Here is a 10,947-nt window from a genome sequence, read left to right on the forward strand (position 1 = left end):
TGTCGCCTTAAGTTGACTTTTTCTATTCTTCCTCCAGGTCTAAAAGGGGTCTCTCATTTTTACTCATTTCTACTGTGTTAATAATAAGTGAATATATAATTAAGTAAACTTGTCCTCCAATAATTCATTAAGTATCTAATATTTGGTAATTTACTCTTCCCCAAATTGAAAATATAAAGTGAAACCTTTTTATGTTATGATATGTTTATTGACAAGTGTTTTCTCGTCTGTTAATTATATACATTTCTGATGGCCTATAGACTAAATTAATATATTTTAGCGACGCTTCCAGACTTTATTCTTAACTTAGTCATGCCCTGAAGAAAAGAAGAAAAAAAAAATATTTATATAAAATTTAGAATTTTTATATAAATTTTATATCATTGCTGAATATTACTCCCGAAAATTTCACATTTACAAATCCTTAAAAAGGTTGGAAGAGGAAGTGGAAGCAGGCGAAGGCAGACATAAACATGTGCTGTCCTCTGAACAAGGCCACGCCGGAGGAAAACCCGTGAGGAGGAACGTGACTCCAGAAAAACTGACTTCGCCTCCTCCGTTTGGAACAAAAATCATCGCCCCCATTTCTCCTTCAAGTGCTCTATGCAAATAGTCTCCCATCTGTGTGTGTCTTCGGCCGAAATTGGGATCGTACTTATAATTTCTTTATCTGTATTCTCAGCTGTGGCTGAAAACTGATTTGCAAATGAGAGCATGCACTACTTTCTTTTTTAAGTAAAAGAAAAAAGTGAAGGGAAGCACTAAAATGTCTACGGTACTGACTTAAAATAGTTAATGACTATATTTGAGTACTGTGTGGAATATGAATCTTCCATTCAGAATAAAAAACGAAAACATGGACAGTAGAACCTGCAAGCATAGGTAGTCAGATCAAAGAAAAAAAATTCTATAAAACAACAGAAAAATGGATTTGAGAAATTTTTAAATATGCAATCAAGGAACTCGGTCGTAAAACATGGTATCTAAAATTTATTGTGAATTGAAGTTTTTGGTTTTATAAAATTACATAGGTCTGATCTTATAGATTTTTAAAGAAGTCTTAGGACATTATTATTCTTATTTGTTTAATTAAAATTAGTATTCTTAAAATTTCAATTATTTATAGTAATTGAATTTAGGTAAAACATTGCAATTAACAAATATTTTAATGTTCTAAAATTTTCAGTTTTTCAGTTACTTTGAATGTATGCCTCAATTTACTTATTTATTTAGTATTAATCCATAAACTTTATAATAAAATCCAAGAAGAGAAGTATCATCCCAACTTTTTGGTTGGAAATGATTAATATTTTTAATAATTGTTTTTCAAGATTTCTTCATGATTTTTATATTTCGAATTTATTAGAAACGCCCACACAAATGATTATAGATTTTATTAAAGAATTGAAAAATAACAATACAATGTTAAAAAATAAAATAATAAACTTTGAAACTTCTGTATAAGAAAAAAACCATAATTAAAAAAAAAAAAAAAAAAAAAAAAGAAACACAAAATACGAATGATAACTCATTCCTTATCTTGTTTAAATGATAGTTGAAAAAGTACTTCTATAACATTCATTATAAACTACTTTTTCAGTTTGGTTTAGGTGAATGAGAAAGGTTAACCAACAAGAGATATATTATTATTAAACCTAATCATTATTATTTCGAATAAAATATACGAATCCGTAAAGCATTTGAAGAAATGAAACATAATTCAAATCTAATACATTAATGACAGCTATTTTGAAACATTATTTTAAAAATATTCAATTATATAATTATTTAGATACAAATCAGTAATAGAATTCACTGATTACCTATACTTCCTTTTTTTACGTAATACAAGAACATAAAAATAATATGCAAAATTACCATAAAATGGACAACACAGAAGTCAGCATAAATTACCGTGACTTAACTTGCGAACGATGAGGAAGGTCCGGCAAGAGTAAATTATTGCCGGTGATTGTGAGTGTAATTTTAAACCACAGCCTATGAGGTTTTTTTTTTAATTTTATATCAGACAAATAAAATTTATTTACCACTTCATATACTACCGTTCAATTATCTTTATTAATAAAATAAGTATATATGTTTTATTTAAGCCAAGAAAGAGTTAGTTTACATTTAATTTGATTTTTTTTTTATTAGCACTTCTAATTCCCTTTATTATAAAGTATGAGTTTTATTTTTTTTTTTTTGCAGTAAAAAATGTTAACTCTTAGGTAAAATGAATGACTTATATTTATGTGGACCTTGTCTGATAGTCAATAATATTTTTCTAGTGGCATTTTTCAATTGTGAACCTCGCCACAGAATGTTTAAAGTATAAATAAGTAAATATTTTAATTCATAGAAAATTTAGATGAAAAACACATATATGTAAATATATTAGCTGACTAATCTAGACAGTTAAACAAAAATAACTTATTAGCAGAAGTTTTGCCTATAAAGTACATAAATTAATTAGATAGATATCCATGTTTTACGAATAATTAAATAGAAATAATAATAATAAACAAGGATTTTTTAAATATTCAATTATGTTTTTGAAATCATAGTTATCGCAACTGAAATTTGAAAAAAAAATACAATACGAAGAAAAAAAAAATGTACCGTTTCAACCCATCAGGAACTAGTAACACAAAGGAGTTCAGTAACATGTAAGGGATTAATGTTTCTTGGACAACGGTTGTGCAAGGAGGTGATTAATATCTTAAGAAAAATGAATAATATAATAATTGAGATTAAAAAGTAAATGAGCTTTGTTTTAAATATTTATATTTTGTTTACTGATTTTACTGTTGATATGATAAAATTAATTAAATTTCTACAGAGTATTTTTTTCAAAACTTTCAAAAATTGTTTATGATGATATAATTGATAAATTATTATTTCTGATAGTTATGTCATTTTAGTAATTTTATATTCTTGATTATAATATTATAAACTTTGACTTTAGGAGTGATTCTTTAGTTTATAAGGGAGCTATTATCAGTACGAATTATGAAGTCTGCTGCTTATGTTAACGACTAATTTATTTCGGTAAATATTTCGAAGACCAATATATTTGATTTTATTCTGGTGAAGGAAGCACCGAACAAATAAAGTAGTATATAATAACTGTATTACATATTGTACTCTCAAAGCAATATTTATATAACCCAAAAATTTATTTTATAGATTTTTATTTCACATTAAAACTGATGAAGAGTGCGTCATTACGAAAAAACATGTAATAGTTTAATTATATAGTAAATGAAAACGAGATTTAATATTAACATTTTGAAGGATTTTTCATAGATTTTTATTATACTATAAAATTTCCAATCATCCTAAATTATATTTTTTTAGTCTCTTTAAAAAATAGTTGTGTGATTCTAGTCTAGTGCTGTTTACTATTACAAGCTCAGAACTGACTCTAGCTGTTAGGCCACAAGAAGCAATTCATTTTCTTTTAAATGTTATTTTATTTAATATAATCACTGCTGCGGTAACTGAAAGGAGCTAGATCGTCGACAGTTAGCAGAATATAAACTAGAAGGATAGAATAAGAAGTCTGACAGAAGTGGACAGAGGGTCGTCTTCAGGAAATAGTCCAGGGATCAGAAGAAGTATTCGGCGGCAACTAATGGCTGAAGAATGAAGAAGTTGCGGCCTCTCCAGGTTTGGTATAGATTGACATAATAAACCAGGAGGGCCTCTTTTTTCATCTGTCACTACCATTTTCAGCCACTTGTCTACTGTTTGTCGGCGTAGTTGGCGATCTATTGCTCACTTATCCTTGGGTGATCATGGTCTTTGCTCCTTCTAGGAAGTCCACTTCAAGTCTAGAGTTGTCTGACGTCTAAAGGGCACAGTAGAAGAACGGTTTGAAGGAGAGTATAAAATCCATAAAACTCGGAAAGTAATGGGCTAGTATCTAGTCAAAAACAAAATTCGTACTTTAAGGATGGTCTACTTATCCTATAAGTTAGTAGAAAATAACCCAGGGTTTAAATTCTTTTAATACTAAAATGTTCACATCCATCCTTTAACAAAATATTTTAAAACAAGTATTAACTACTCATGTTTACATAGACTGACTTAAAAAAAAAAAACAACTGACATAGTAACAAACAAAACGTTTTTGTTAAAATATTAATAATTTTCAAATGTAACAATACATTTTTTTTATGTCAACACAACGTCTGTCCTCCAGTACACACAGGCAATGAAAACATTTCTCAGGACACTGAAGAGCGTAGGAACAGAAGAACAAAGGGGGGTCCCATGGAATACGAGATTCCCGATTCTCTAGGTAAGATTTTGGTTTCCTTAGATATATTTCTGAGAAAAAAAAATTAGATATAACTTAATAAAAGTTCTTAAAGAAATAGAATATGTTAATAATGTAGTGTGCACCGCTACAATCCGTGAAGGGTCACGGGTCCAGTAGTTAGTAAGGGAGTAAGGGGTGTGCCGACTTAATAGAGATTGTGTGAGCTCCAGGAGGGCCCCCGAACCCACAGGGTTGACTCAACCTTGGTTACAGAGATTCGAACTCGGATCTCGGGAGTTAGTAGCACAGTGACTTACATACTGAACTACGCCTCTTCTTCCATTCTGTTATGTCGGACATCCAGTAAGTAAAAATTAATCGATGCCCGAGTGCGCTATCTTAAAATATATACCTATTTCATATTCTCCAGTCTGAAAACATATGAGAGGACCCTCATGTGATAGTAATCCAAAAAGTTTTTAATAAATCGATACACAGGCGTAGGATCTTAAAATCATAAGAATTTTTATTTTATATTTGAAGGAACCTAATATATTTGATAATAAATAAACTAGGATAATAATTATTATGGAAGAAGTTAAACTAAAATTTATGCAAAGAGAAGTTTTTATTTAACAGGTGTTCAACACTTCTCATTGAGTAATCTTTTTAATGAAATGTTATTTTAAAATACCGTGGGTTTATTCTATCAGTTTCCTTTTTTTTTTTTTTTTTTTTTCCTTAAGAAATGGTCATTCATGTTATTAGAACTCTTTGAGATGTGCATATATGACGTTTCAGAAATAACTGTTCAAGTCACTTTGAATTAATTAGTATATAATTAAATTAGTATAAATTAATGGTAATATATTGAAAGAAGATAGGTGACCGTATGAAGAAGATTGGAGAAGATAGGCCGGGTGGCGGTCAATAAAGGTATCCAAGTAGTGAAAGAAAACTATTTATTGTTACCCAACATTTCGCCCTAGTTTGCAGGGCTTCGTCAGAGCTGATAAGAATGAAGTTCTGCTATTACTAAGAGTAATATAATGAAAGTAGTATAATTTTATTTTACTTGTTTTGTTTTCTTAAACTTTTTAGACTCAATTGTTGTCGTTAAAAAACAGGCAACCAGGAAAATTATAACCAATGGTATTGTTGACAACAAATTTAATTTTTATGTAGCTAAGCCTAGTTGTTTTTGTTTACTACACTTTGAGTATTGTTTACTAAGAAAAGATGAAATGTTCGTAAAACATTTACCACCATTTACAACCCTCTTAAACGTCTGAGATGGTATTTTTCTCAAAATAGTCAATTCGCTTAGTCTTAATGATTGGAAAAGAAATAATGAAAAAATACAGTAAAAACGGATAACTCGGTTCTTGGAACGTGGTGCAGTTTATGTCCGTTTGATAACACCCAGAGTACGGTTTTGTTGGTTTCCGAGGTTTGCACTTTGCAAGGCTTCGTCAGGGCTGTAAGAATAAAACAAAGATGAAAAGATCGAGTTGTCATCACTGTTTCAATCTTACAGCACTATGAAGTGGGACGAAATGTTGGTTAACAATAAATAGTTTTCTTCTACTATTTTAGTACCTTTATTGACCGCCACCCAGCCTTTATTTTCCTACAATCAACTCTCCAATCATAGTTTTATTTCTGCTGGGTCATGTGGTGTTTCTTTTGATGGTATGTTAATTACCTAATTTATTTCCCCCTTCATTTAACTTTGGAATTTACGATAAAATAGGGTAATTTTTCTAAGTAGTGCTTTCTAAAGTTGTAAATCTAAAAAACTGCAAACATTTTTGATCATTTGGGGAAAAGCAGAGTTGAAAATCGAAGAATCCTCAAAGAATAAAATCGTCTCACAAATTAATTCTCCGTAAAGATCCGCCTTCATAATAGGGCTATTTATTCATTGATACATCATGAGAGCCATTTCTGTTTCATCAGACAGGCCAGGATTCTCAAAATATGTTGACTGACTCTTGAGTTAAATTAAATTCTAAAACGACTTTGTTCTTTACTTTGAGTTTTATCGATTTTCCGCATCGTCGATTTAAGCCTTCGGAATACATCACATCAAAAAAGTGCTTGCTATGAATAAATTTAAAAATCTGTTTTTCTATCAAAATCCAAAGAAAAAAATGAACTCATTCCAATGGAAATTCTAGGATTAGAGGTACACTAGAGGAGAACTAGAGAAGGTTACAAAATGAACAATACCCTCAAAAGATAGACCACATGGCACTGCTATGTGTCAGCGAAAGACGAATCAGAATTCCAAAAATTGTAGAGATTAGGGTGATGAACATGTTTAATGAGATAGCCCGGATTGGAAGCCCCCTTTGGTTCAAATGAGCTGAAATTAAGTACATGAGATCATCATTTGTAAACTTAAGTTTGTGTTAATCTATTTTGTTTGAATCTAAATAAATATTACGTCGACGTTTATATTTTCGCCCGTAAGAACCAGTTGGCATCGAGCAAAATAACATGGAATTTCTATTTGATGAGTTGTGTCCTTGCAGATAGAGTCACGGGTATAGGGTGACAGGTATTGGGTGTTCAGTTATGTAAACTAATAATATATATAAATAATTCACTGAGCACCTTGAATTTCGATCTTGAGAACGGAATGCAGCGTTGTGTCAGGAGACACGCAGAATCAAAAGATCTTCATATTAATTAGTAGACCGTTGTCAAGTAAATATTAATTAATACGTCTGGATTAGTCATTTCGAAAATGCTTCTCGATCTCGACTTAAGTGGAAGAAAACCTGTAGATACCCCCTCGAAAGGAGAGGAAGATCCCTAGAATCGACCAGGGAGTCGGATGCAATATGCATGAGCGTGGCTATGACACCGTGGCGAACCAACATCCGGATCGCTTTCCACCCGCCACTATTTCATAATTACTGATTGTTCTTCGTCTTTATCGGGAGAGGCCAGAAGAATGGACCGTTCTGTCGAAATACTAATGCAATCAACCTTGAAGTAGATTCAGAACCTTTTTCAAGAAAGTAAGAAGAAGGTGGGGTGGTTTTAGAAAGATCTATAGAACGATATTTATAAAGCATAACATCCATAAGATCTACCTATGTTGCGACCGCAATAGACATCTTGCTTATAGAAGCGTCGAGCTAAAAATAAAAAAAAAAATAAAAATTTGAAGTTTAAAATTCTGACATTCAGTTGCAGATGAAATAAAAGCATTAAGAGAACTACTAAAGTTCAGAGATTAGGCAAGATTGCGTAAGTTGGGTGAGGGAAACTGGTAAACCTATAGGTTAGGGTTCGTTGATCATATGAAGTGCCTCGCAGAAACGTTTACACAAACTAACGCCCAACATGTAGATCTAATAGAAAAAATCTACATTAAAAACCTAAAAATTCATATTTAGGATACAACAGTGCATTACCTTGACATTTCAACACCTTCATTATTTTTTTTGTAGATATATTTTTTTATACGTATGTAATATAATGTAATATAATCTGCTACACTTAAGAGTAGAAAAAATCAGTAACTGATGTTTAGTCTGAGAAAGGAAATTTGAGAAAAAATAAATAAAACATGAGTACATTTTACATTCGAACATGACATGGAAACTGAATAGCGCCTTTAGCAAAACCAAAATTTCCTAAGCTTGAACTTAGTATCCTTGAATAATCATATGTATCTCGTTTAATGCTGAAATTCCGCAGATACGTTGGGGACGGCGTTAAAAAATAAATAAATACCTCAATTAGTACGCTTCTATACTAAAGGAATATTTTTCGAAAGTTTATAATTAAATAATACTCGCAGTAAAGCTATAAAGTTGCAATTTTTTTAAAAATTAATTTGAAATTTTTGATATGAAGATAGATGAATCGATAGAAGAACTAACACGATACGATTAATTTTGTTTTTATTGTGTATTTTTTTAGAAACTTTCCCACGGTTTAAATCTAAATATATGTATAACAAGGAAATCCAAATCACCTCACTGAAAAAGGTACTTGCATCTTAACATATACTATGCATTAATTATAGTTTAATGGCAAACTGTATATAATAATTAATATAAAAATAACCGATACGATGAGAATTGCGTGACGAGTTTGCAATCTATTCATTTAACGAAATTCGATCGGTATATAAGAGCTTCTTTAAGATTATTATTCTTTATCTTATAACTCTCCGCTAAACCGAAAATTACATTAGTCCGTATACTGGGAGGATTTTTTAAACAATAATTAACTAATTTCAAACAAAATTATCTAATGAAATCAGTAAAATTTCTGGTTGACTGATTTAGTAAACAACATGACCCCTCCCTATAGATTTTGAAGTTTAAGCTAGCACAACATAACTTAATCGAGTGTGCTATGCAAATCCATAAAAACAAGGGGAGAAAATCTAACCATTCTTATTCATTCAGGACTGTCAATATGATAATAGTAGAAGCTCGACCTTGCTGGTTTCACACGCAGGAAAGTGGTTGATTGTTCTTACACATGCCTCAACGACGATTAGAAGACTCCGAGGTTCTCACAAGCAGCTCTAAGAGGCCTCCAAGGCATGCGCCATAACAAAAGAAGTCCTTTTTCCCAGTGACTTTCATATAATTATGCTCGGAGCGTTTGTACAATAGACCAGAGCCCACCGCTCTGATAATGTGCTGTTCCCACATCTGCGGTAGATCTCCAGAGTTGGGGAAGAAACGTTGCGAAATGCCACAGTTCCCATGTTGATGACTGCGGACACCATTACGACGTTTCCTTGCAGAAATGTTCGAGTCAGACATTTTTTGAGTTGAGATAGTCACTAATTGTAATTTAGCTGTTATTTAATAATACTGTCAGTGAAAGAACTTGATTACAAAATCTGAGTATAAATATATATAATAATGTACTACAGCAAGTATTACAGAACAACTTTTGCAACACCTAATTTTTGAAAACTTTAAAATCTTCAAAAACAGTGTTCTGAAAACATAAGACGTTAAAGAGCCAATTTCACCATTAAAAGAATCTAAAAAAAAATATAAGAACCATACTGAAATTGCAATAAATATTTTTTTAATATAATTTATTATATAATCAATACCTCGATACATATTGATATATTTATACAAAATTTGCGTTTTATCAGTAAGTTTTTTAATTAATTAGAACAATATGCTTTTATTTTCTTTACAAAGTTTAATAGAATCAAATTTCTTACTAGTTATTTGGTTTCTCAATTATTTTTTAGTATTATTTGTACCAGGAAACGTTTTTTTGATTAAAATAGATCAAAATTATCAAATGCAAACCTTATAAACTCCTATGAATTGGCCAAGCTCTTCCATCCAAGATAATTTTGTCTGGTTTTTTTTTTTAATTTCTATAAATAAGAGGATGGTTAACGTTTGTGCACTATAGAAAGTCCATTTTTCTCTTTCCACACTCTTAATTACAGTAGAAAGATCTATAAATTGTTATTTTCATAAACTTTATCATAAAGTTTTGCATTTATTATATCTCAAAAACTGCTTTTTCAAATCCAAATGTATGAAATCTTAATTCTTTTAGAAGGAGATAGTCTGAGTTTCTGTCAAGAAAGGCAATTAATAAATAGTTACAACTAATTATTAAGCTATTAATGTTTCGACCCATACTACAGGTCTTCATCAGAGCTATTGTGATTAGTGGCGGTTAAATGCTGATTTAACTGGATGTTCCACTTATTCACACAAATCAACCAATCACAACACTCCTGAAGAAGGCCAACAGTTGGCTATTAAAAGTAAGTAAGAAATTTTAGCTATTGATAAGTAGTTGAGACTATTTCCTAATTGTCTTTTCTTACTGAAACTTCAGATCATCTCCTTTCTAATTCACATACAGTCAATCGTCTATATAAATTAACTTGATTATTTTACTTTTTCTTTGAGAGAATCTTTAACAAACATAAGATTTTTTTTTTACTAGTTGACATCTAGAAATCTCTCTAGATAAACTTTGTTTATTGGATTCTTTAAAAAAGAATTGGATTTATAAAAAAAAGTCTTTATCAATATTAATATTCATGTAATAACCTAATAAAATACCAATCCCCTTTCACAAGTTATTGCCCTAAAGAGTGAGTTTTCTAATTAAATTATTTAAGAGCTCCACTAATACCATCAAAGGCACTAATGTCACTCAGTTTACCGAACTCCAGATTTAACCTATAAATAGTCCTTCGTGCATGAGTAAACCGGAAGACTGAATGAAGGGCAGGCCAAAAACTTGAGATTTAAAAAAAAATGTAAGTTGTTATATAGTTCCATTTTAGCTTTGAGATGAAACTGAGGATTAACAAAGGGACCGCATCTGCCTGAATAGATTATATAATAAATCAAGAATTGTTAAAAAATATGTTATCTCAAGACAAAATTGATAATATGGAAGAATTATATGTTATGTGGAAGAATGTTATATTATTATTAATATAATATAATAATAATAATATAATATTATATTAAGAATTATAATGTTTAATCAAAATTGGAAAATGTCCTATGTATTACCATGCAGCCAATATGATTTATTACTAACAATGGATATCTACTTTTTGCGGATAAATACTCAAATGGGATACTACAAAATAATTCAAGATATGTATATTGTTACCTCAAGTTCTTATTGAACTTTAATTGCAG

Source organism: Halyomorpha halys, unplaced genomic scaffold (genome assembly GCF_000696795.3).
Source record: "Halyomorpha halys isolate HHAL.00 unplaced genomic scaffold, Hhal_1.1 Scaffold1532.1, whole genome shotgun sequence".
NCBI classification, from domain to species: Eukaryota; Metazoa; Arthropoda; class Insecta; order Hemiptera; family Pentatomidae; genus Halyomorpha; species Halyomorpha halys.